This window comes from Apteryx rowi, unplaced genomic scaffold (assembly GCF_003343035.1).
Source record: "Apteryx rowi isolate R43461 unplaced genomic scaffold, aptRow1 scaffold_24, whole genome shotgun sequence".
NCBI lineage: Eukaryota > Metazoa > Chordata > Aves > Apterygiformes > Apterygidae > Apteryx > Apteryx rowi.
In genome coordinates this window covers 2,689,548-2,714,756 of record NW_020448752.1, presented here as the reverse complement: position 1 = coordinate 2,714,756, position 25,209 = coordinate 2,689,548, and the positions used below count along the sequence as shown (strand labels likewise).

At 44.6% G+C, this 25,209-nt stretch overlaps 1 long non-coding RNA gene across 2 annotated transcripts; it reads right to left on the bottom strand.

Moving 5' to 3' along the window:
• Window positions 1–9,387: 9,387 nt before the first annotated feature.
• On the bottom strand, window positions 9,388–21,403 carry LOC112966341. 2 transcript variants are annotated; one of them, XR_003253571.1, is made up of 6 exons: window positions 21,034–21,403; window positions 20,219–20,922; window positions 18,491–18,603; window positions 15,137–15,278; window positions 12,243–12,666; window positions 9,388–9,942 (listed from the first exon to the last, which is right to left on the bottom strand). It is a non-coding gene; the product is annotated as an uncharacterized LOC112966341 (long non-coding RNA). The 2 variants fall into 2 exon arrangements; XR_003253572.1 differs by lacking the exon at window positions 12,243–12,666.
• Window positions 21,404–25,209: the final 3,806 nt, after the last annotated feature.

Here is a 25,209-nt window from a genome sequence, read left to right as displayed (position 1 = left end):
GTGTGGCCGAAGGTCTGCTCCCGCGCGGGGCTGCGCTTCAAGGGGGCAGAGACCCCCCCTTCCAGATCAGCCACTGCTTCGTGGGTGGATGTAGCGGGTAACCTCCGATTTTCCAAAAAGGGACAGTTATATAAAATAATCCAGAGCTGATGGCCAGGACTGGGTGATCCAACAAATCTGTGTTGTGTTAAAAATGTGACTGAGAATGACTGCAATAGATCTTTTCAGTAGAGAGGATTTTATGATGATAGCTCACTTAGATTCAGATCAAAGAAATTCCATCTACTAAAGATGAACAGATTATTTATTTGACAGAACCACCCCATTTTCGATTCAGGAAATGCTTGCCAACAAAATATGTATTTTTCCAAATCTGTGTGTTTATCCYGGGGCTTTCTGTATGAAGCTGGAAATGCAACATTTGAGTGATACCATCCCGTGGTGACTGCTCAGAGAATCGCAGGGAAATTGGTGTTGCTTTAGATGTGCCCGGTGTGAACGTTCACTGACGACAAATCGAGAGAGACGTTCTTGTGAACGGACAAGCTTAACATTTGCGTTCTTCGAACGTGTCAGGAAAACACATAATTATTGACAAAGAGGAAAAGGGAACCACACAGACGTTGAGATCAGACGCTTTCAACAGACCTTTGCTGGCGTTTTTCGCTAGATTCGTGCAGCTCTGCTAAGCCAGCCTTTGAGATGATGAAACTGCTGGCTAATTCGTGGCAACTGCAAGATATTTCAGCTGAACTCAGAAGTTCGGTTACATAATGGCAGGTCTGGTAGGAGCCAAATCTCGGTCGCCCTGCCCTGACCACACAGTCAGGGAAAACGTGCTCCGAGCCTGGCCACGGAGCAGACACGGGATGCGATGAACCACACTGTTCCTAGCTTCCAGCATCGAGCTCCACAAAGGATTTAATATTCAGGCCCACAGAAAAGTGTGGATTACACAGAAGTATAAATACAACTTTGCTTTGTATGAGAGGGTAAGCACTATATGAGTGAGCCTGTTAAACATGGATTATTTGAATTTACCTTAGTTTCATTATTCCCTTTGCATTTACCTCCCGATTCTGTTGGTTCAAAAATCAAGTAGTTTACTGTAGCTAATGCAAAAGATGTTGGCGGCTCTTTATGGAACAAAACAATATTCTCAGCTTGTCCCAGTTCTCTGTCCTGCTATCTGCGTCATCGTGTTAGACCAGGCCAAAGCTGCCCAACCATCACGGCATGCTGGCCCTGGTCTGGTCAGATGCAGGTGGAGAAAGCCTGGGGAGATGCCTCCATCGCATCTGAGATGTGCCCAGAGAAGGCTCGGTTGGTCACCCCAGACCAAACCCTCGCACGAAACCACGAGACCTGTGAAGGTGGAAAAGTCAGGTAAGACCAGTGCCACAAGACCTCGATATTTCCATACGGGGTTTAAATTTGAGATGCGATTTTCCCTATCCCAGGTGCTGCTTCCAGACCGCTCGCTGCAGTGGGAATATCCCTGGTTTAGGTCGGCGGAGGCAGAGAGGAGAGCAGAGCTTTTCTTTCCAGCCCACAGCGCTCACCTTCTCTATTTCCCTGCACAGTCCAAACCCACTGTAGCCTCTTCTGCTTTTTTTCTGTTCACAGCTCAAAATGCTTCTTTTTAAAGACACGTGAGATTGAGGAGTAGATTTACGACTGCTGCCTTTGGAGTTCTCCCACCATATCAAAGTGATTAGCGAAGTCCACTGACACTATGGATAACGGTCTTGCTCCACGCATGCTACTGCCATCAGAAAAGAGGTGATTTAAGCCGCTTGCGAGCTGTTAGACCGCTGGGTCGTATTTCACAATCCGTGGATCCCATGGAGTTCAGAAAACTACCATGTGAGCAGCTAGTTCAGGAGATATTGCGTGGGTGAGCAGGCTGTTCTGATAAATGGGAAAAGTCTTTGACAAATAAGAGCTTTCATTAGTCACACTGGTAATTTGGTTGACTCTTTCGTACTGTAAAATAGATGGTTCTGCTTATAAGAGAAAAACTGCCCCCAAAATAATTGATAACTTGCAGGCTACCTTCTCATGATGGTTTTTATAAAACTGCTGCTAGTGGGAACTGAGTGCAGAGCACAGGAGGGTAAGTCACCATCGCTGTCAGAGTAATACATCATTATTTATTAAATATGAGTCTGGGAAGAAGGAGGTAAATATTTCAAGAGGGCCCATGTGCTTATAAAATAAAAGCACATTTTACCCTGCTTTGCAGTTCCTCCCGTTAACATTATCTGGAAACCTGTGACAATTGCAGAAGTTATCAATTTTCTAGACTTAGTGGAGGAAGAAGAATGTAAAATCAATGTTATTGTGCTTTTTAAATGGGAACAGGGAGAAAATAATTCAAAATTGTCTAAAAGCTTAAGCTTACTCAACAGTCTGGGCTATTAGTCATTTGGCCTTTCCAGGGAGAAGTTGGAAGTTACTCGGAAATATCTGATCGTGTTTACGGCGCTTGGCAAAGGGCACTGGCAGTGCCGGAGGCACCGCGTTTGCGCTCCGCACCATGACACGGGACGGGCTCCGCGTTGGCAAACCGAGCGGCTGATTGAAAAACCAAGGAGACCAAAATCAACAATAGCGCTTTTAATCAAAGTGCAGTTTACTATGCAGTTTCTCCAAAATTTAATACATCCACTGGAGAAGCTTAAAGTTGGCCGAGTGCATAGGCAGAGCACTGGGTGTAGCTGTTCTTATAGAAGGGCCCTGCTACATATTTGATCTTCTGAGGTTTGGGCTGTAATTAGATGATAATTTGTATCATAATTATGCAAAACAAACCAGGATTGGATAGCAACGTAGAGCAGAACAAATAAGCACACAGAACGGTTGAAATGTATCCAGTATTAAAACTATTCACATGTGTGGCTAGGGCCACACTGGACATGTTGTTCCAATAAAGTTATAGAAAGGGAAAAGGCCAGTATCAGTTCCTACAAACGTTTCAAATGTTCGTGTTTACAAATTTGTATTGCACATTAATATGTAAACATATACCATTGGAAACAGATGACTGCGCAATATTTACATGTTCTTTCTTCTTACTTTTGTGTGCGTGCTTGTCTCTTAGAATACACAAAATATGCAGTGACTCTTTTAAAATACGGATAGAAAAATTAAACAAAAGACCCAGCTTTTCAATGTATAGTTTTTAAACCGTTTTGTATAATTGCTGTTCATTTACTGAGAGACACAGCATTCTTTTTCAATTTCCAGCCAATCCATATGAACCTGAAGACGGGATAGACCAAGCAGTATTTTCTTTAGCGAGCAGGAAAAATCACAAAAAATACATATTTTACATATTAACCTGGGAAACGACATTGTGCAAACATTCTGCAAACTCCATCAAAAAAAAAAAGCAGAGCAACCCAGAGGGTCATTTCCCCGTCGCGAGGCGCTGGCTGAAGATGACGACATCTCAGCGCTGTCCCACGGCCGCCCGGACCCGTCGCAGCGCGACTTCTGCGTCTCCTCGAAGACTCCCGGTGCGAGGCCGCAGTTCCCGTTCCCGGGACAGACCCCACCACAGCCCCGGCTTTGCCGATGTCTCCGCCGGCCCCGGCCGTGTTGCTCTCCCGGGCGGAGGAGCGCGTTTCCCGCGCCGGTGGGCGGCTCCTTGCAGGCTTCCGCCAGCAGCAGTACGTGGCTGCAGTCTGGTACCAGCCCGACGGCGTCGCTGGGGCAGACGGGACCCTAAAGGCAGCGAGAGGCCTCCCTGACCTGCGTTATCGCATTGCTGTTTTCTCAAAACCTTCTCTATCATCTGCTACAGCCTGAAGCTCCAGGTTGGGCTATAAGACGTCTATTAGTAGGATGAGTGTCCAAGCCACCTATTAGCAATATTAGTATCATCTACCAGTAATATTATTACTAGCAATTTAGAAATGTTTTCTCCGGTTACAAAATGAAAAAGAAAGTCACCTTCCATTAGATTTCTATCGTAATTTTAAACCATTTCCCCTTCTCTACAGGTGTGACCACGCAATTCCAGCATGCACGTCGCGGTGCCGCAGGTGGGAGCACGTAGGTTTCCTTAAGCTTTAGGTGGTGGCGTTTAGGCATTTCACAGCTTGCTGCGTGGCCGTGTCCCGTGGAGGCCTCGGCGTCGCGGCTGTCAGCCACGATTCCGCCTCCAAGGGCCGCGATCCTGCATGGCCCTGCCAGGGCAGTGGCGCCTGCGTCCACCGCTTCTGCAGCCCCAGAGCGCCGTGAAAACCAGCTCTTAAAATACGGAGTTATTTTTTCATAAAGTAAATATGAGAAGGGAAAAAACCCTTCCTTACAGTTTGGGTCAGTGCTAATCACCTGTTTCCCATCCTTTGATTTGCGTTTCGGGATTCAGACTCGGGCTGCCCCATGCCGTCTCGGTTCCTTTTGGGCAGATCGCCACCTCCTAGACTCGGTGGAGTCAAACCCGGTGTAAGACAGACTGGATGCAACTCTTTAAGCTGTTGAGAATTATAGTGGTTGGAAGGATTTTTGCAGATGTTGGGTATTATGCTGCAAGCTTTTCATGCTTAGCAGAGCTTCTCTCTCACCAAGCTTGTGTAGTTTCTGAATTTTATGCTTATTTATAAATCCACTTCTCCTCTGTGTCCCCTTGGTGGCATTCACAGGAAGGACCTACCATCTACTTCCGTACGTCAAAAAATTTCCTTCCACATGAAGCAGATTGCTTATCCTAGACCACTAAGTTTATTGTAGCAATTTAGTAAAATAAGTATTCCAGGTTTTGTGAAGGATCCTTTAAGCTTATAAATCAAATGACACACACTGGCAAGTAAAACTCAAGACCTTTCTGGAGGGGAAAACACCCGCGATACCAGAGAACCCCCAGGAAAGGTAATATCCGCTGCCTGAAAGAGGCAGGTCCTAACAAAACCAGAGATGGGGACCAGGGTTCAAGACAGTTTCTAGCACAGTTTCTAGCTCACTGAAGTTTGAAGATGTATTAGATGCACTAAAGAGATTTTCAGACATTTTCTGTTGTTTTAAAAGACTTGCTCTTTCAGATTTCAAGAGAATGACTTTTTGGAGAAATTCACTTTTTTCTTCTTGGCACTCACTCCAGATCTCATCTCTGAGCCGGATCCCAGCTCCAACAATTTCCTCCATGCCTTGCCCAGCAGCTGGGAGCACTTAACAGCTAATCAGCCCAATTCAGCTCACCTGTGCGAGTGATCTTTGACAGGTCCATCTGCTTTGAGTCAGGCCTGCAAATAAAACAGGGCCTCGACTCCAAAAGCAAGGAAAGAGTAATGGACTTGTGCAGTTCCTGGAAGTTATTCTTGCTATTACTCAGCCGGTGCTCCAGGGATCATCGTACGCCTGCTGCTCTGGCCATCAGTCCACTCGAGCATGGCTACCATACAACTTCACTGCAAACCAGCAAAACCCGGCAGAAATACCCTTGCTTATTCAGGAGAGTGGAGGTTGCTCGGGAGAACATGTACGCTGCCATTGCACCCACCAAGAAGGTTTCAGATACCATCAAGAGGACGTGACATCAAACATCAATACCCGTCAGCCAGGGCAAGGACCACAATATCCGTTTGGCCCCATCAGAAGCTGCCCTGCTTGTATCCACCTAACCCCAAACTCTCATCAGCTATAACCATCATCTTCCATTACATGTTACTTTAGATGCCTTTGAGTTTCTGCCTTTGACAGAATGTTAAATACAGTGGAGAAAAAGGCCCATAGATTTCAGACAGCTCGGTAAATTTGAGGGTGGGATTGTATTTCACGGATGTTTTCAATAGAAGGACAAAATGGAACAAGCTGGGGGGCTGAACTGATTTATCCTCAGCCTGCACCACCAAGCCCTCTGCACAGACAGCAATTTTAAACTTAAAAAAAAAAAAAAAAAGGATATAAATCATTCATAAGTACAAATGAAATGTTAATGCATCCTTAGGAAATGCAGGATTCAGTACATTTCTCACTAGTGGGAAGAAGTCAGTCCCAAATCCTGGTCCCGGCCATGGGTTACTCCAAGCCTGCCAGAGCCAAGGTGCTGTGAGCTGCTTATGGAGCTGGAGCCAGGACTTCTGCAGACCAGGCGCCCTGGCTGGGCACCGGCCTCGCGCTGGCTTTTCAGGTTGTTTTTTGTGAACGTCACAGATGTAGGAGAATATTCCAAGCAATAAACTATTCATAACGCAGGAATATAGGGTTAAAACTAAAAAGTAAGTTTCCAAAATCAGAACACGGAAGAGAGAGGGCCGGAAGCTGAGGACACTTTTGCACATGCCAAAACTGCAGTGAACGGCGGGTGGGACTGTTCGAAGGCAAAACCTACGTCCAGTCTCAAAGCGCCTTCAGGTCACAAAAGAGCCGATATCCTCGTGGGTTTTTAGCTTTTAGGAGCCGGAATTAGAAGCTGGTCTTCATGTGATGAAACCATTTAATACTGTTTTTACCTTATGAATATTTCCCCAGGGCATTAAAAGCAGAAGTGCGAGCCACAAACGCAACTACTTGTGCTGAACAAAGATTTTATTCAGATTCACACAAATATCTTCCTTTCTACAGTCTTTCAGGGAATCATAACGTAGAGCTCTATTAAAGTGTTAATAATGCTGAAGTGGACAACTGAGGGTCTTAGAAACACTGATTACCAATAAATTTGCTGCCATTGAATAAAAGTCTTTAAGAATATTCAGCTCTCCAGTTCAGAACGTGCAGTTAGTTACAGCTCAAATTTCCTCCGCTTTTATCTCCTCTCCTCTCCATTTAGTGACAACATTTTTAGATTCAGCCATTTGCTGAATTCTTGTTTTATCTTCATTAAAAGTCTTACCATAAAATTAATTGAAGTTGATAAGCTATTTCCTGTATCGTATTTCTTCTAACGTTATCAATATTGCTAATAAAAATATAGATTGAAACAATATGTTGTAACGTCCCGGATATAAGCCAGATTCTGCTGCAACTCAAATAAATGTGAATTCCGCCTTTGGCTTTCATAAAAACAGAATAATGTCTCTATCTGGGCTGTTCTAACAGATAACATCGGTCCCTTTTCCCTAAATTCTCAATACTACCAGAATTTAAGTGAGCAGTAGACTGGTAGAACAAATATAATTCTATTTCCTGAAGATTTTCAAGATTAAAACAAAATAAAGCAAAGCAAGCCCCCAAACTTCATTTCAAACTCAAATGAAAACCAACATTTCAAAGTTCCTTTTGTTTTGCAAATACTGTCATTTTTCATATTCTTCTGACCTGGGCATTTTCTATAACAGAATTGCAATTTTTAAAATATTAAACAAAAGGTATTTCAAAAAGAGGAAGGGAAAGACTTCATTTGGATAAAGGCAAATCAGAGCATTTAGTCACTTCTGCAGTTCTTCCTTCCCAAGCATACACTCAAATTTTCTAAAATGATTTTTGGGAAAATCATTTTATCCAGTGTTTGAGATCTCCACGTGCCAACATATGTCTGTATTCTTCTGACCAGCTATTCTTAGCACTTTGAAACCCGAAAGAACGCACGAAAAGCTAGAATTTCTTCCATTCAGCACAGGCGAAAGGCACGTTCTGCCAGCGTTTCTTATTACCTGTTGATCCAGAAGACCACGAATGCCAGATTGTCTGGCTGCTGAGACAGCTGTTGCATACTGCTCTGAACTAGAGCTTACCAAATGATAAAAATACAACTTATTTCAAAATTGTTTTTGAATATCATTCATGCAGCTGGAGCTATGGCCCATAAAAAGAAGGAATTTTACTGGAGAGATCTTCTGGACACAGAACAGAGCAGACAACTGGAATGAGACCCAGGTCTGATGAAGCTCTATTTTTTCGGGGAAGACAGCGGATCCCTCTGCTACTGATCCCGCTTTGGCTCTGCGGGCAGCTTGCAGGGAAGTCAACGATAGCAGGTCTCTAGCTGCAAAAGTGACAGGCGACACATATTCACAGCCCAAAGGTTTCTTGATCTTTTGAAAAATTTCTGGATCATCTGTACCAAGAATCACTCTGCAATGAATTGCAGTAAGACCTGCTTTTTCTGGATTAATTGTATTTGAGTCACTTTCCGTTAAGCTTCACGCTCACCCATCACTGGTCGCTTCCCAAGGGTGAGGTGGAGACCAAGGAGACGGGAGAGCGGAGCCGGCCGCCGCCGTTTCCACCAAGCGTGCTGCATGGGCCAGTCCCTCTGCAAGTGCCTTCAACACTATCGCCAAAGGCAAATTTCTGGTGCAGCCGTTCTCACCGCCGCAGTGGTGGTTTTGCAAAGGTGCGGAGTGACCAAGTCAGGCCGGGATGCGAGAGCTCGCCACGTCGCCAGCTCCAGGAGCCGAGGGATGGACAGTGGTGCTGGGAACGGGGATGGCCAGGACACTGTTCCCGTCACTCCTCCTCCTGGGTTCGCACGGCCACCTTCCTCTCTGCCGGACCTGCGCAAAAGGAGCACCCTGGACACGCTTGTTTGCCTTCTTTTTATCTTCTTTGTGGTGGACAAGGGCCCTCCAACAAGCTTAAAGGCTTTCTCCTCCTGAGGAGCAAAGCAAGGCGTAAATGACAGCTGGGATAGAGCAGGGCTTCCCAAGAGGGCAACCTAACACCAGCCTCCTAGATCCATAGGGTCTAAGCTCCCAGCGGCCTCCCCGGCGAGGGCTGCCCAACGCCAACGCTTCGGAGGAGCAAGGCTCCGCTTTGGACATGCTGCATTTGCCCAGGCTGGTCCTTTCTGTAGAAGGTCCTGGCTGTGGCCGCGCTGCCCTGTGCCGTGGAGCCCATCTCGCCGAGACCCCACCAGCCGTGGGTCAAGGAGACCCTGGCAGCCCAGACCGCTTGGGTCATCTTGCTGGAGCACCTTCCCCTTATTTCTTGCTTTTCCACAATAACCGCGTTGCATCCAGACCCCATTTCGGCACTTGGCTTGGTTGGAAAATTGCTCCCAACATGTGAAGAAAGGGGTCTCTGGGCTTCTTTGGAGGTGCACCCCACGCTCGGCCAACCTTCTCCCTTGGGTGTCCCCGGAGCATCTCCGCGGGCGCTGCCGGGCCCCTCTCGCCACATCGCTCCGGGCACTTCCCCACCGTCTGTCCCGTCTCAAGAGAAAGCACGTGCTCTTCCTCCTTCCCCCGTTGCTCTCCGGGGCCGGACTCAGGAAAAGCCCTGGTAGCCCATTAGCACGCGGATTAAACGCCGAAGAGCACTGAAACGTTTTTCCTTTGACGGGCAGAATTAGTTCAGAAATAATGATTCTCCTCCTAATCACAGGAAAGAAATTTAGAGGCCTCGCCGCGAAGAGGATTTGCTTTGCAGCAGGTGAAAACACGGATGAATGATTTTAAGATAATTTGTCAGTTTAAAAAAATAATGAAAACATACACGGAATAGAGCAGAGCGGTTTGCCCGTTTTATTTCCTGTAATTGTGCTTGGTTAGGTTTGATCTCGGCGTCTCAGCTTTGACAGCCACGCTAGCCCCAAATCCAGCCTGCGCGTTTTAATTCTTCTGTCTTTACTCTTAAAATAGAACACACCTGTGAGGAAAGCAAGTTTCTTCAAGACATTCCTGATCTGGACCGTATTAAACTGATATTTTTGTTTTGTATTTTCGATGATTTGCTCCAGTGATAACATAATAGCATGATATTTTGCCTGGGACTGATTAAAACGTTTCTTTTGATCAGCGCAGCAGATTGAAGCAGTTGTTTATTACTGGACAAAGCTGCAGAAAAAAAAAAGAAAAAAAAAAAAAAAGCAGCTCTGGGTAGTTGTTGAGTCTGCTTTTTGCCAAGAGATTTTGGAAAGAGTGAAAAATTCCCCGTCTCAGCTGGGGTTTGCTCTCTGGCGTTGCGACGGCGCAGCATCGTGCCGCTGGGCGCTCCCGGCTCCGCGCTCGGTGGGAATCGCCCTGCCGGCTCCCAGGCTGCGGCTCCAAAAAGCACCTGGAAACGACAAAAAGGAAGAAAAGCATTGCTGAAGGGACAGTTCCACCACGCGGACCGGCGAGGGGCGAAAACGCGGTTATTTATTTGTTTCTCGTATTTTGTGTGCATTGAATGAAACTTGTTTTCCAATCTCTGAACACACCGGTCCCCCAGATCGTTAACCAGTTTCTCTAACCAAATTTAATTTCGCAAAGACTATGCAAGTCGCTGCTTCCTAAAAAGATCGTTCTTTTAAACGATTCAATTCATCACATGTTTCAAAGCTACCTAAATTTTAAAAGGTAAGACTCAAGCTAAAAGAGATTCTTCTCTTTTACTGTGTAAATCAAAGCCAGCATCACCGTGTTACAGACTGACAACACCTGAATATAAATGCGATATTCCGGTTTAATCCCTGCTACTATAAAAGCTTTCAAGAATATAGATTTTAATTACGCAAATATTTTTAATAAAATCCCATATTTAACTGTTGGCAGGACTGCAAGGGAAAAAACAATAATATCTGGCTCTGTCTCCTTGACAGAATAATTCTTCAAGTTCCATTTGCCACATTCGCGCAGCTGCGACCAATAACGGTGCTGTCTCCCTTGCTCTCCTACGATATGAAATTAAAATGAACTGGAAATGTTTATGCCACAAATGGCGTGCAACGCATTAAACAGATAATGAAAGCTAAGGTTTTGCTTAAAACATAGAGTTTCTCATCCAGCAGAACTGAACTGTAACTTAATCCATTCTTTTCCCAGGCAGCGGAGATTGCTGGTCCGTCGAAAGCCTCAAACACATAACAATATCTTCATTAAAGAGGAATTACTTCCATCTCGCCGTTCCCAGGTGCCACTGAAAGCGAAGCTTTGTTTCATGTGGCCAGTCTCAATTACTGTGTTTACATCAGCGGATTCCTTGGCTTCACGGAGCATTTTTAGATAAATCTATTTTGGTTCTTGTTTGCTTCCCTTTGACTTCTCCCTGCAGCGTGTTTATAAGCTGCATATTAATTCGTTGGTCATGCCTTTGGTATTTTTCACCGCTTTCAAAAAAAAGGACCCCATCGCATTTAATCATCTCAACAGAACATACTTTTTGCTTGTTTGCACCAATCGATAAATTGAATTAAATCGAATTATTTAAGGTTGTTAATTCTGCAGCGTATAAGTGCTCTATTTCCAACACGTGCACCTGACATATATTTTCCTTGAAACGGGATACTTTGCCTTCAACAGACACATGCCAATCACCCAGCTTCGCGAGGAAATACCGTGGCTGCACCAAGACGACTTGCTGACATGTGTCTGCAAACTGATCTTCGAGACGCAGCAAGCCTCTGGGGCGAGACCGTGGGGAAAAAGCCAGCGAGACAGGAGCTGCAATTTGCTCTTCGCTCTGAGCATCCCTCGTTCATCCACGTGGCATTGCCTGGGTGCCACATTAATACACCAAAAGTGGTAAGAAACGGTATATATTTAGTATGGTAAATGTAGAGCCGCTGCGTTATTAAAAATTGTGACTTCCCACGTTGTTGGCAGCGAACCGGCTGAAAATCGGTGAAAATAGAGGGAATGCAACACGCACAGCTTCACGCTCTGGGCGGCGGGATGGAGATGCTACTTTTCGGTGTTTTAAAGTTATTGCATAAGCCCTTTTGTGTCACCAGTGGCATTTTGTTTTGCAACGACATTACAAAACACGGCGCGTGCACCGTGCACCGTGCACCGCTGCAGCAACCCAGCGGCGCAGGCTTGAGTAACTCAGCATCTTCACGCGCACCAGGTGAACTCCACCTATCGTCGGCCTTGTTTTCACAGAAGTGTCCTAAATATTTAACAGCCCTCACTGGAATCAGTAAATCCATGAACCGTTTCACTCCTCTGTTAGTTTTTGTTCTCTTAATTCAGCGAATCGCTGTTCCCAGCTCCGTGCTCTCGGCCCCCTCTCCCAGCATCCTGAGCAAATTGCACCAATGAACCTTTTCACTTAAGCAACAGGAGTAATATGACAATAAAATACTGATTGCTGGGCCCTGGCTGTAGAGAAAGATAATTATTTACAGTAATAGCGAATAAGAGCTAAAATCAATTTGTCGAAAGACTAAAGCAAGAGGAACTTTTCTTTGGCCTTGAAATAAAGGCTTGAAGTTGATGTTTAGTGATTTTTGGCTTCCAGCATTAATTCCTCACAGCAGACTTTCGCCCCCCATGACACAAAGAAGCGGAGACGGGTGTTTCTCCGATTTACACGCTTTACACCTGCAGATTTGGAGGCTGCGGGGGAGGAGGAGGCGGCTTTTCAGCACTTACATGCACAATTTTAGTTTAAAAAAACGCCATTGTAAGGATGGTCTCAAAGGCACGTGAAGGAGGAAGCCGGGGAAGGCTCGGAGCAGCTTTGCGGGAGCTTCAATCTGGAATTGAGATTTAAGGAGGGCTCTGCTCCCCCCCCGGGGGCTGCCACCGGCCCGCTCGCCCTTTAACCAAACAGCTGGCGTTTCGGGCCGCCGCGCTGGAGGTCGGTGACCCACAGTAAAGGGCTGCCATTTGGTCGCTTTGTTTTTCCAGGAACCCGCAGACGCCAGCAACGCGCTGCCCCCGGCGAGACGCGGTCCTGCCCTCCGCCGCGGTTAGTGCTTCGGCCTCAGCCGCTGCGTTCTGCTCCCCGTTTGCTGCCCAGGTTTCAGCTTCGTTTTTCCAAAGAGCAGGGACGTTTTTCCCCGAAGTCCCCTGGCTGGAAGAATAGAGGGAAGAAACTCAGAAGCTAGCTAGAAAATTAGAAGTCCTTCCTGGCAAGCGGAGGTCGCCAGCTGGTACAGCAGCTCCAGCATCAGGAGCGCGGTACCTAACACGTCACCTCTTCTCCAAGCTTGTATTTTGGATATTTCTCCTTCTCTGGAGATATTCAAAACCTGCCTGGACGCGATGCTGTACAACGTGCTCTAGGTGACCCTGCTCGAGCAGGGGGGTTGGACTAGATGATCTCCAGAGGTCCTTTCCAACCTCAACCACTCTGCTATTCTGTGGTTTGCAGCTCCACCGAGCTACAGGCTGCTTCCAACCATGTGCACGCAGTTATGCCAGTCTTGGCCAGCACCACCGTCTTCTCTCTCCGTCTGCTTGCGACGGCTCAAAGGGGGTGAAAGCCGTTTCGGGGAAGGCAGAGGGAGGCGGCAGCAATGGGAGCGTGTCCCAGGAGCCACGGTGGCCCCAGGCATGATGCCCCTTGGGGAACGTATAACCTTGCTGGGGCTGGAGACCCCTGGGCTGTTGAACCAGGACCAGCACCACCTTCCTCCCCATCTTCTCATGGTCTTTAAAGATGGTCCCTTCTCCCCGCACCCTGCACGCACCGAACGCCGACGGCTACTGCAGGCCTGGCCGGGGCTTGTGGGTGATGCTGGCGGACCCCAGCCTGCTGCACTAAGGTGCAAATTGGCCGGAGCTGGTTTGGAAGAAGTCCTCCCTCGGTCTCTGTGTCTGCTCCAGAGGCAACGGCACGGATGGGCAATCCCGAGTGGGACGGATGCAGCAGGCGGGACGGAACCGAGAGGGGCTTTTAAATGGGATCCACATTGGGGTTGCTGGCCTGCGGGTAACGCGCTTCCCCCCGCGAGGGCTGCTGAAAATCTGCTAACAAATTAATGGTCCGAAAGGTTAAGTGACAGCTCGGCAAACATGTGTCGGGGGGAAGGCACATGCCGGAGCGGTGCCCTCCTGACACGCGGCCCGGGGGGGCCGGGGCCGCGTCGAATCGCAGCCACTGGGACCGGTCGCAGTAACCCGAAGCGAAGCAGCCTAACATGTGGCCGGCGGGGGGCTGCCGGGGGAGAAACAGCTCGTAAAAGGCAACGGAGCATCAGCCGAAATTCCTGCACTGGAGGGAGCGCCGGCAACGCCCCGGCCCTCTCCCCACGGCCCCTGCTCGCTCCAGCCCCACGGTGCTCGGACACTTTGGCCAGGAACTCAAAACTCGTGCCCAGGAGAGAGGATGGCAGGGCTGGATCCGTACGGGAATACTCAGCCTGATCCTTCTCCCACTGCTTTAAAAACTCCTGCTAACTTCAGGGGGCTTAGTGGAAACACGGGCCAATGGAGTAACATGCTATGTTTAACTACTCGGAAAAATGCACAGGATGTCACGATTTGGGGTGAAGATGTCCACAGAAATTATTGCTCTTGAGCTCCCCGAAATGTCCTGTTTTCTGGGAGAGCTCTCCGGACCACAGGAAAGCAAGGGACCTTCTCAGAGGGATTTTCCTCCAACAAACGTTGGTATTTTACTAGGAGAAACACTTCACCGATAACTTTAACAGACGTGTGCAAGACTAGAGCAGTGATGAGTTTCCTCAGTGCTCTCTGCTCTTCCTTCCTCCCCGGCGTGGAGCCGGAGGAAGGAGCTGCCCGGCCAGAGGACTCCGCAGCCCCGGAGCCGGCGCTGGGCTTCGCCGCAGGCAGCCAACACAGTCATTTCCCAAAGGTCTCCGGTTATAAAGCGATGCAAAGGCACTGTCAGCGCTCGGACGCTTTTTTGGCTGCCTGTCAGGCTCTGCCTGCACTGAAGCTCTTGGAAGAGCAGGAGGACTGAGCCCACCGTGGGAGAAGTCTGCTGCCGCGCTCTGTGTCGCACTGGGGTTTTATGCTRTAGCATTTCAACGTTTGGTTAATGCTGTCTGCACCTGACGTTACCCCACAGCAGGGTCTCGGCCTTGACCGCCTCCGTTAGAGAATAAGCGAAAAGCAAATCCTGGATTCCCTCTAAAGCAGGGATCCTAGCGCAGGAAGTATTCACATCCTGCTAACCACCAACTCCTGTGCAATAGCCTTCCCAAATTATTTTTAAGCTGACTTGTGATCTAAATCAAATGCTTTTTGCTGTCCAACTAATGTTCAATATATAAGGATAATTAATTRTATTATTATATGTAAAGTTGTTGTTTCACAACATATCACAGAATTTTAGCTTTTTAATGCACCAAATAACTAGGAGATAAAACAGTCTGACCACTGTGAGTTATTAATATATCATAAATATTAACTTCTTGTTTAACTGCTGCTACTAACAGCAAAACATCCGCAAAGACGCCAGCTCGCAACAGGAGCGGTTAGCTGCGATAACCATCAACACATTGCTTTATCTATTTTGGGTAGTTCCCTAGTCCTTTTCACCATAGCATGTAAGCGCCAGACTGTCCTTAACACACCTGTGTATTTTTCTGCCGAGGCCGGACCAGCTCTTCGGGCAGGTGACCCATGTGGAGCCGCTGGCTACGTCCGACTGCTCGCGGAGGATGCAGCAGGTCTGAGCACCTCTGGATGAGCCAGGGGCAGGCACTGGCGGCACCCCTAGGAGAAAAGCCCAGAGGAAAACCAGTTTTGAGACCACCCCTTCATGGGCTATCATAGGAGACAAAAAAAACTTCACTAATTTCTCTGTGAGATGCATTTCTGTGGATTTTCTGCTGATTTGAAAGAGCTGTAAGGGTGCACATAGCCCTGCATTTACATGTCTTTTGGCACTTTCTGAATCGCATTTAGACAAGAAACCAAGACTACCACTCACCACGGCTGTTCCTTAGCCAGGCCAGAAGCAGCACAAGACACTGATATTGCATCAGACACATCCCAATATCTCCTGTCCTGGTCAATAAGCAACTTCCAGAGCCGATCACTAATTTGCTGAGAGATGCTGCTTGCTGCTATACGACACTGGCTTGAGGAACGCAAAGTCACACGAACTTTGCTTTATAGCGAAGTTTTACGATATGCTTTCATAAAAGCATCATGAAGCATTGCTAGTCATTCCTCAGCAGGAATCCAACCACCCATCCTCTGGATGGCACTTACAGAATAAAGGTTAGATTTAAAGGAACGTGTTGCACGGGATTTTTTTTCCAGGACGTTCTAAACGACTCCGCTGCGAAACAGAGTTTAATTAGCACCTTCAGAATTGCAGCATAAATCTGGTCGGCGCGGGAAGGAAGTGAACTGTAGAGCAAGCTGTCAGCAGCTCGCTGTGATCTGACAGAGTCCAACAAATGCTTTCCACATTCTGACCCCGYGTGTCAATCAGCGGCCAGGGAGAAACCCCCCCTTCCTACACAACTGGCATCTGGTCAGCAAAAATCAACAGTCAGCTATAATTTTTACTAGCTGTCATTTATCATTATTTTGGAAGGAAAGAGACAGCAAGGCATTCTTCATCCTGAACATGCTGACTACTAGTTGTACCGGGCAGGGCGGAATTTAAGATGAGAGGTGGGGATTTCCACAGGCACAAATGGGAATAAGGCTCGTAACTGTCTACGCCGTACCAAAAATAGTGGACCAATTTTAATCTCAATTATATCTCTAACTCGGAGGATAATTCAGAAGTGAGCTTCTAATATTTCAGTTCACTATAAAGAATAATATTCTATTTCCCCCCCTGCCACCCCAAATGATTTTCATTTCATTTGGGCTAATCTCAACTTGAACGCGAGTTTTGGTGATAGGCTAAAGGACATAAATGTGCTAAAGAAAATATACAAAAAGTTGTGTATAAATGTCTGGGTTAAGATCTATTGAGGAGTCCACTTAATTATATAGCTCCTTGGGACAAAAAACTGCATTTATCACAGTAAAAAAAAAAAAATGTGATAAATGACCTATTTCGTGTCTACTGCACTCAGAGCAGCAAGAAACATTTTCTCCCCTTGGAGCAAGCATGCTTCCAAGTTTACAAATTCCTGCAAACATCAACATGCTCAACATGCATCCAGTTAAAATTTCCCTATGCACATTAGGGTCTCAGCTCTCTGAACAGGTTTTCTTAGCAATATGTGCATCTGCTCAGAAACACTGTGCCTACCGAAATCTCTACTGAATTTTCTTATTATAGTTAACATATTTAAAATACACCAACAGATCCAGTACTGAAAGTACAGTATTTTATCTTCCTCACATACGTGTTCCTGGGCAACCTGCTCTAGGTGACCCTGCTTGAGCAGGTGTTTGGACCATATGACCTCCAGAGGTTCCTGCCAACCCCAAATATTCTGTGATATTAGGATCCTGGGTACAGCAAATAATTTATATTTTTGCATGTAAACTATGCATAATTGTAAGTACTTTACTGGAGCCAAGTTCTTGAGCAAATTTCAACCGCGTTGTAAGTGGCTGGAAATCTTTGGCTTCRCTGAGATTACATACACTGAATTTGGCTGAATTCGTCTATTTAACTTAGGTAGACATACGTACAAGATCAATGATCCTGAAGTACTTACAGGAAAATATAGGTAGGCATCACACCCCCATCGCTGAAACATGCTGACCTGCGGAAACCTTGTAAAGGCATCAAGGAGAGAAGCAGAGCGTGCTGGCTGCTTCGTTAAAATTGCACAGCAAGTTCTTCAAAACTGCTGTATTTTATACAGAGCTTTTCTGTCATCACCCACCCAGGGCACCTGAAACGTCCCCTCCGCAGCRCAGCACTCTTCATCCTCCCCGTGAGCACCGGCATTAAAAACATGTCAGCAACACGTGCTTTGCTGCAGGACTTTCTTGTAGGAGCCCATCAAAGTGTTGACTTGGTAGAGAGTGATAGTCAAAGCACTGACTATCGTTGGTGATAAGCTCATGAGATCTGYCTTGGCAGAATCCGGGGAGGATTATTCACATCTTATGTGGCTTGTTACGCTGTGTGCCAAGCTCTGAGAAACAGTCGCTGATAAAAGAGGCAAACAGCAGGGTGAGATCACACGGCTCTGGACCACGCATCTGCCATCAATTTGGTGCTATCACTATGTCATATCTGAAGGGAGTGTTTACGTAAATGGATGGACTGTAAGCTCGGTGTGTATCTTATTACCATTCCCGGGACGAGCAGCTCKGCTTATAGGTGATGATAAAGTTCACTTGTGACTAATGAGGGCCTTTTCRTTCTAATAATTAAGATCCTATGTTTGCAAATGATGCCTTTCATTTATTTATTTCTGTCATCCTGACAACYGTTTGGATGTCTGTATTACCATAAAGCTACTACCAACACAGGTTGTGGAGATGAAAAAAAACTGCAAAAATCTAGCTATTCTTTATTTGGGGGAAACACAGCCTTTCTTAGGCTTTCAGTCTTATTATTGTGTTAACAATAAATTGCTTTAAGAATGAATATTTTGAAAAAGAGTATCTGAGGAATATTTGCACTTTTAGAAGACTGACCTTAATCTCCTATCATTCTGATGACAAAGGAAATCAGCTGCTTTTTAAATTAACATTGATATTTAAAAATATACCATATTTATCACTTATATGATACACTTATGATCACTTCCATGAGATGCTAGCAATTTAAAGATACGTTTTAATGAATAGATTGCAAGCATCATATTTATTGAACACCCAAGTCTATGAAGCTTTAGCAAATTATCAAATGTAAAAAAGAAAACAAATGATGAAAGACAACCCACAGAATCACATCAAAATGTTTTAGCCATAATTCTCTTTTTGGAGGGGAATAGACACAACAGGCCAAGAAGGGGCACACACAGCCTAAMACCAGGACTGACACTGTTCGATACCTTCGTTAGCAGCTTGGATGACAAGGCTCCTCCGCAAACCTCCGGCACTAACCCAGGGAAGGGTGGTTGACACAGCACCCAGCAGAGGTTCGTCTCCAAGGGCCGTTGGTAACCTGGAGCCAAGAGAAACCTGATGAAATTCAGCAAGSAGCAGTGCGAGGTTCTGTGGGGGCAGGATAAGCCCCTGCCCTGCTCCGGGCTGCGGAGCAGYGGGCAAGCCGCAGAGCCACAGGAAGGACCTGGGGATTTTGGCAAATGCCAGGCTGAACGCGAGCCAACAGGGCGCTCACCCCAAGGTCCCATCCAACCAGCTTTCTATGATATAAAAAAATAACTGCAACAAAGCCAAATCAGCTTCATACAAATTATAAGCATCTTTGAACTTTTATCAGAGATTTAATCCTTCCCCTCAACTGAACCCGAATGGAAGAACGTCAATGCTAGGATGCCATTTGGGTTGCAGTAAGATTCAATCATTAAAAAAAAATTCCTTGGGCGGAAAGAAGGTAGATTCTGGAGGTAAAAATCTACATATATATGCTTCAAAGGGCAAAATACTGATTTTTCTGCATTTCCCAGCTATTTTTTTAATGTATTACTAGATACTTTAGGGATAGAAAGGTTCTTTCAGTTTGTGTGTTTTACCTACTTTCAGCTGTCTGCTAGTAGAAGTTCCTGTAGGTTATAGTTGTCCCTCCAAAAGAAGTGAAAGATGCACAAAGAAATGACCCTTTTCTGCACTGTGGGTTTTTTCCTTTTGCTGTAGAAATTATTTCTTTGTTACTTAATCATCTGTAATTATCTCCTGGAGTAAATTCTGTTGGTGCATCAATTTTCAAACACAACATTCATTTTTATCAGTCATGTTTATTTAATTTTAGCTGATTAGCACAGAACCTAACAAGTGGCTTAGACTAACAGTATGTCACTGCTGAAGTATTTTGTAGGTAACAAGAAGACATGGAATAGCGCACATGTTGCTTTGTCTGCATTAATCTATTTACATTGTAATTCTTCAACTGTTTTTAATGGCTGGTTCAGCTGGAAGCAATTAGTTGTCTAAATTAAAGCCACATTTCTCACTTTGTGGACTGGAAAGGTTTTTAGCTGTTGTCTTTTCGTTGCTTTTTGTTTTTCAAATCAAGATAGATATCATTTAAAAATGCATGAAATCTTATTGAGGGGATTGATTCTGGTGCTTGGATCTGTGTTCCCATTTATTCGTTTTTTAAGCCAAATACTTGGATGGGCCACAGAAGGGGTGTATTTGAAGTTGAACTCTGCAGTGCAGCTGTCAACACAGCATTGTCTAGTATTGCAGAGACAGAATTTAGCTGGACATAAGCACCAGAGTTTCAAATGGAAACCTTGGGGCTGTTGAAGAAAGAATTGCCTTCTGTGAAAGAAGAGACAGAAAGGAAAGGGCAGAAATCACTGCTAGACACAGTTCACAAGTCTGAGGAGTTCTTAAATGCACTGAGTAGCTACTCAGCTACAAGCTAGTTAAAATAACAAATATGTTTGATTGTACTATGCACAAAGTAGTTTAGGTAAAAACTCACAACAGAACTTTAGCTAGTGCCCAAGGGTCCCGGGGGAATTCTATGTTTGTACAAGCTGAGAATTTTGCCCTCTTCTTTTTGCTGCTTTACATGGAAAAGAAAAACAACAACAACAACAACACAAAAACACATTTGCAAATCAGTCATGAAACTCTTGGAATGATACCTGGCATATCTCCAGGACTTGTCAACATGAGCAGTTTGATGGTGCTTGTCCCATTACTTCTGATCTTCATGACTGAGGTTTTCTAGGTCCGGCCCAACACCAGGCTCTTCTCCTAACACTTCCCACTACAGCAAGATATAAAATACTCGAAGTCTCACAAGAGCACCTGTCCTGAGATTTTCAGCTCAGCTATGAAGACTCAGAAAGCAAGACAAGCTATGGGATATTGCAGTCTAATGTTTCCTAAGGGATTAGTACCCTGTGTGAGGCTAGAATAAATCATTTCCTGTGCCAGAGTCTCCACTGGGAATTATTTCTCTGCAAAGACAGTGTGGGGTCAGTGCTCAGATTCATTCACAATGGCAATGGCGCTGCAACCTTCTTGCTGCATAAACCCCAGGGATTTAGATGAACCTTTGCATATTTGAAACTCATGGGAGCCTTCCAACTGGTTTCAATCACAGCTGCATTAAGATCAGACTGAAGCTGTCAGGAATTCCATTCTAGGATAAGATACATTCCTGATATGCAGATATGGGATCGTGCAAGATGACATTCAGCCAGAACTGTGTCTTCCTAATGGCACATTCATGATCTCTCATTAAGTATCARATCAGACCTGCTTGGCCTTGTACCTTCCTAGAGCAATGTATCAGTGCTGCAAGGTGACATCTACCTTTTGGGAAGAGATGATGTCTTTAACCCTGGAAAAAAAAAAAAAACACCCAAAGTTAAACAATTTCCCAGGCCTCATGGAAAAATATGGGATAAATAGAAGAAGATTTGGTCAAGGACATAGCATCAGCTGAACTCACCTATTCGCTAGCAATAAACTGAGTCTATTCCGACTGTACTGCTTGGTGTGCCTGAGAGTGATGTTCATCGCAGGGGCCCTGAGCAGGGCACAGGGGCTCAGTCCTGCACCCCAGTATGAGACCAAACTTGCTGCTCCGTTGATATGTTCTTACCTCACTCAGCCTATTCAAATAGGGTGGCAGGGACCCCCACTTCTGGAGACGGCTGGAAGAAGAGGGTCTCTCACCTGCACAGGAGGAAAGAGCTTTAGCTCCTCATATGGCCGCATTTTGTCCTTCTTCACGTTCATCCCCCCTAAACTGAGCTCATATTCAGGGTTCAGCTGTGCCAGCACTGGAGAGCAACTTTTTAAAACTCATATAAAGAACCCCAGTTTCACATGGATTAAGTTACATATATCTTCGCAGGGTCAAACTCCTGAATGAAAGTGTGTATCGTTTCATAGTCATAGACACTGAGAACTTTAAATAGTTTAGAGTCAGCACAATTTAACAGAGAATTAAAATCCTCTGGAGAAATCTGCAGGATGGTTAAAGAAAAGGAAGAGAAAGCTACAGAAAAGATAGCATTTTACTCCAGCTTTATAATTTTTTTTTTTTTTTTTACCAGCTTTATAAATTTTAGGATAATGAAAGAGAAACATCCTGATTCTTTCATGCAAATTCTAAAGGTCTTTTTCAACTGCTCCGTCCTGGTCAGACTAACGATTACCAGACTGCTGTGAGTAAAGCAGGGACCCTGTGCCAATACCATGTTAAGTAACTGAAGGAAAAGATAAGCAAAGAATTGAACATCCAGAGAGAGTAGACAATAAAATCATACATTATAAGTCCCACCACACCTGGAAGCCACCGCTCAGGGCAATCTTCTGCAGTTTGAAGGAAAGAAAGCATCCTGCACCATTAATGCTGTAGGTTTTGCAGGGAACAGAATTAGTTTCAAATATTGCAGCCTGAGCTTCATTACTCTCTGAATGCTTAGCTTGATGCCTGGATTTGTTTGCATGCATCTAACAGTTTAATCAGGAGGATTCCTTTAAAGATTAAAATGTGTGTGTATTCCCAGAGCTGGAAAAAAATTAGGTTCTACAATCTCACACTTTGTCCAAAAAACCCAACCAACCAAACAAAAAAMMCCCTTTCATCTAAGACTTTACATTTGAGAAATTGCAAAGTTTTAAAATAAGCCTTTGCTTGTTTTTATTGACAATCAAACTTGGATTTTAAAAATGGAAATCTCATAGAAATTCAATTTGATATAAACATTTGCACTTATTTTATCTGTTATCCAAAACACCTTCAGCTTAATTCCTTATAACATCTACCTCCTTTTTACAGTATTAAAAATGCATCTCCAGGGGCTGAACAAACAATAGAAATATCTGGTATGATTTAGGAAAAGATAAGGGAAAATACTAGAACATAGAAAGACGACAGATAGGTGAAATACTGAAGTATCAGTTTCTGATACCCTTTACTTGAAAAGTAATTTCATTGTCTGTAGTAGGACTCTTACTAACTAAAGCACAATTTAAGCATGTCTGCGCAAAATATATCTTTCCTGTTTTTATATAGACAGACAGGCAGGCCAAATAATCTACGTGAGTAAATTATAAATTGATTGGAAAAAGAAAAAAAAAAAAATCTATGTGCCCAGAACTCTGTACTGTTTTGCCTATAAATAATTGCAGGATGCTGATTAAAGAAATGGAAGAGGTGCTGCTGTACTATCCTTTTTATGAGGCCAAAGAAAGCAAAACCCCCGTGTCCTACATCAGCTTCAGAATATCCCGTAACGTGGTAGTCAGAGCACTTGCCTGGAAAGGTGGATATGGGAGAGGAAATCCCCTGTGGTAAGCAGGGCTTTGAATTGCAGTCTCCCATGCAAGTGCCTCCAAGCGCTATTGGAGAAGTTTCAGTATAGGCTTTGTTAAACTCAAAATGTATTTCCTTTTCATTTCAGCAATAATAATAATTTTTTTAAATGAAAAAAAATCACATTTGGTATAGTCCAAACTGAATCTTCATTTAGCTCAGCATGCAAATCAAATAAATCATGCATTTGCACAGACTCACTCCTGCGGAAGCAATCATCCAGTACTTCTGCAAAACAAAAAAAAACAAACAAAAAAAAAAAGTGAAATGACTGCTAACCCCCATTTGCTCCTCTTCCACCCCTCTTCCTACTCACCCCCAATAAAGGAAGACAGCAGCCCTAACCAAGAGCTTTCTGCCTTTATCAGTTTGTCACAACCTTAAAGTCCCTCAAATACTTTTTGTGTATTTAATTATCCTATCTATAGCATCTGTACCTCATTACATGCTCTAGCTGGATGGTGCGTGGAGTCAGGTTGCAACGAGGCAAAGGTCAGAGTAACCTCCAGCCTGTACTTTGTGATAGGTTGATTATTCAGATAACAACCAACCATCCAAACCACTGAGCACTTCTCTGGGGCTACAGACAGGAACCCTATCACTATATCAAAATAAAAGAAGATAGCTAAATCCCACTGGCTGCCCACTACCTTGAATATCTGAAAAATAAAAAGCAACCAGATGTTATTTCTTACAGCTTGGTGCCCTGATGCAGGGCTGGTACTTCACAGTAGCCTCCTTACTTTGCCACGTCTTGCTTTTAATATACTGCCCGGCATTAAACAAGCAGTTTAGAAGCATCCTATATCAGTTCTGCAAAACAGAGCTTAAATGATTTACTGTCAGATTCTTTCAGCTCCTGTTAGACTCCTGTTTTTCTTTCATGTTTGGTAGCAGAGGTCAGCAGCGGTAGGAGATGCATGCTTTCACTTTGTCTCACATTTGCTGCTGTCATTCCAGTCCTGCTCAGGTCCCTGCAGAGCAACAGGATGTGTTCATGCTCACAGACTTATATGCTAATTGATTTTAGGGAGCCCATTCATCAGCTTAATTTAGTAGATCACCCACCAGGTTTGCTGTTCACTGTCAAAGGTAATTCAATTAAAACTCCAGAAGTGTGACTAACTATTCAATGTTAAATATGTTTACCAGCTGTGTTGCTGTATCTTCTCCATCCTATTGTGTCTGTGAACAAGCCCAAGCATGGTGTGACCGAGCCACATACCTTGGCAAATAAATATATAAAACAGTTTTGCAGCAATGACAAAAATAAGTGCAAATGCCTTCTGCAGTATGAAATGTAGACATTTGCATGTCATTGAACAGCTTCAGCAAAGAAAAAAGCCTCAAAAGTGTTAAAAGTCAGCAACAGTTAAAAAGGTTTAATTAACTCTGTACACTTTAATATAACTGTCAAAAGAATCAAATTCATATTTTCAAATCCAATGATAATGTGGGATCTCCCCACTCATTCTTTTAAACACCTAGTTTCACATTAGTCATTAGTCCACAATTCATAATAAAGCCATCCAATATGATTTTATCCTATCAGTGAATCTGCCTGTAAATCAGGCAGACATTACAGCACTTGTGAAAAGATGTTTCAATTAAATAAGGGGGAAAAACCGTCTTGCTGACTTCCTCCGGGCTGACAAACTGTGTTTTGACACTTCTTGTCTGTTGGCATCATTCATATGTGATTTGGTAGTAATTAAGCATATTGTTAGTGATCTCATTGTAGGCCACGGGACAAAATAGTGTGTCTGCTTAACAGATTAAAGAAAAACATTTTCTGAAAAGCACAGGTAAACAAGACACACATCCTCTAACCTTTCACCTCTGAAGAGCAAGGTTCACATCCCTCTAGATCACAAATAAATAGGAAACTCTACTCTCTCGACTCGTGCTACTCGAGATTCTACATTCATTACTAGATGTTACACAGCCTAACAGAATTGTCAGTCACTGTTCGTTAAGAGATGTTAGAGGATGAGAAGAACATAGGCTTGCAATGGGTGGTTAGAAGAGGTGCATAAGAAACTTCTAAAATCACTACCTGTACAGACACCGGGATGTATTTATTTTCAGCGACTTCCTAAAATTGTTCTTTTAATTAGGCACTGAAATGCTGAGTATCTAAATAGCTTCTATTACATGGGTCCCATTTTGTGAACTTATTTCATAAGAGTCAAACCTCAGACCAAGCAAAGACTTTCTGATTTCCATGCGACTACAGAACATGAAGGAGATCCAGCGACTCGGCAAACCACCAACCTTCCTGCATGACTTTTTTTTTTTTTT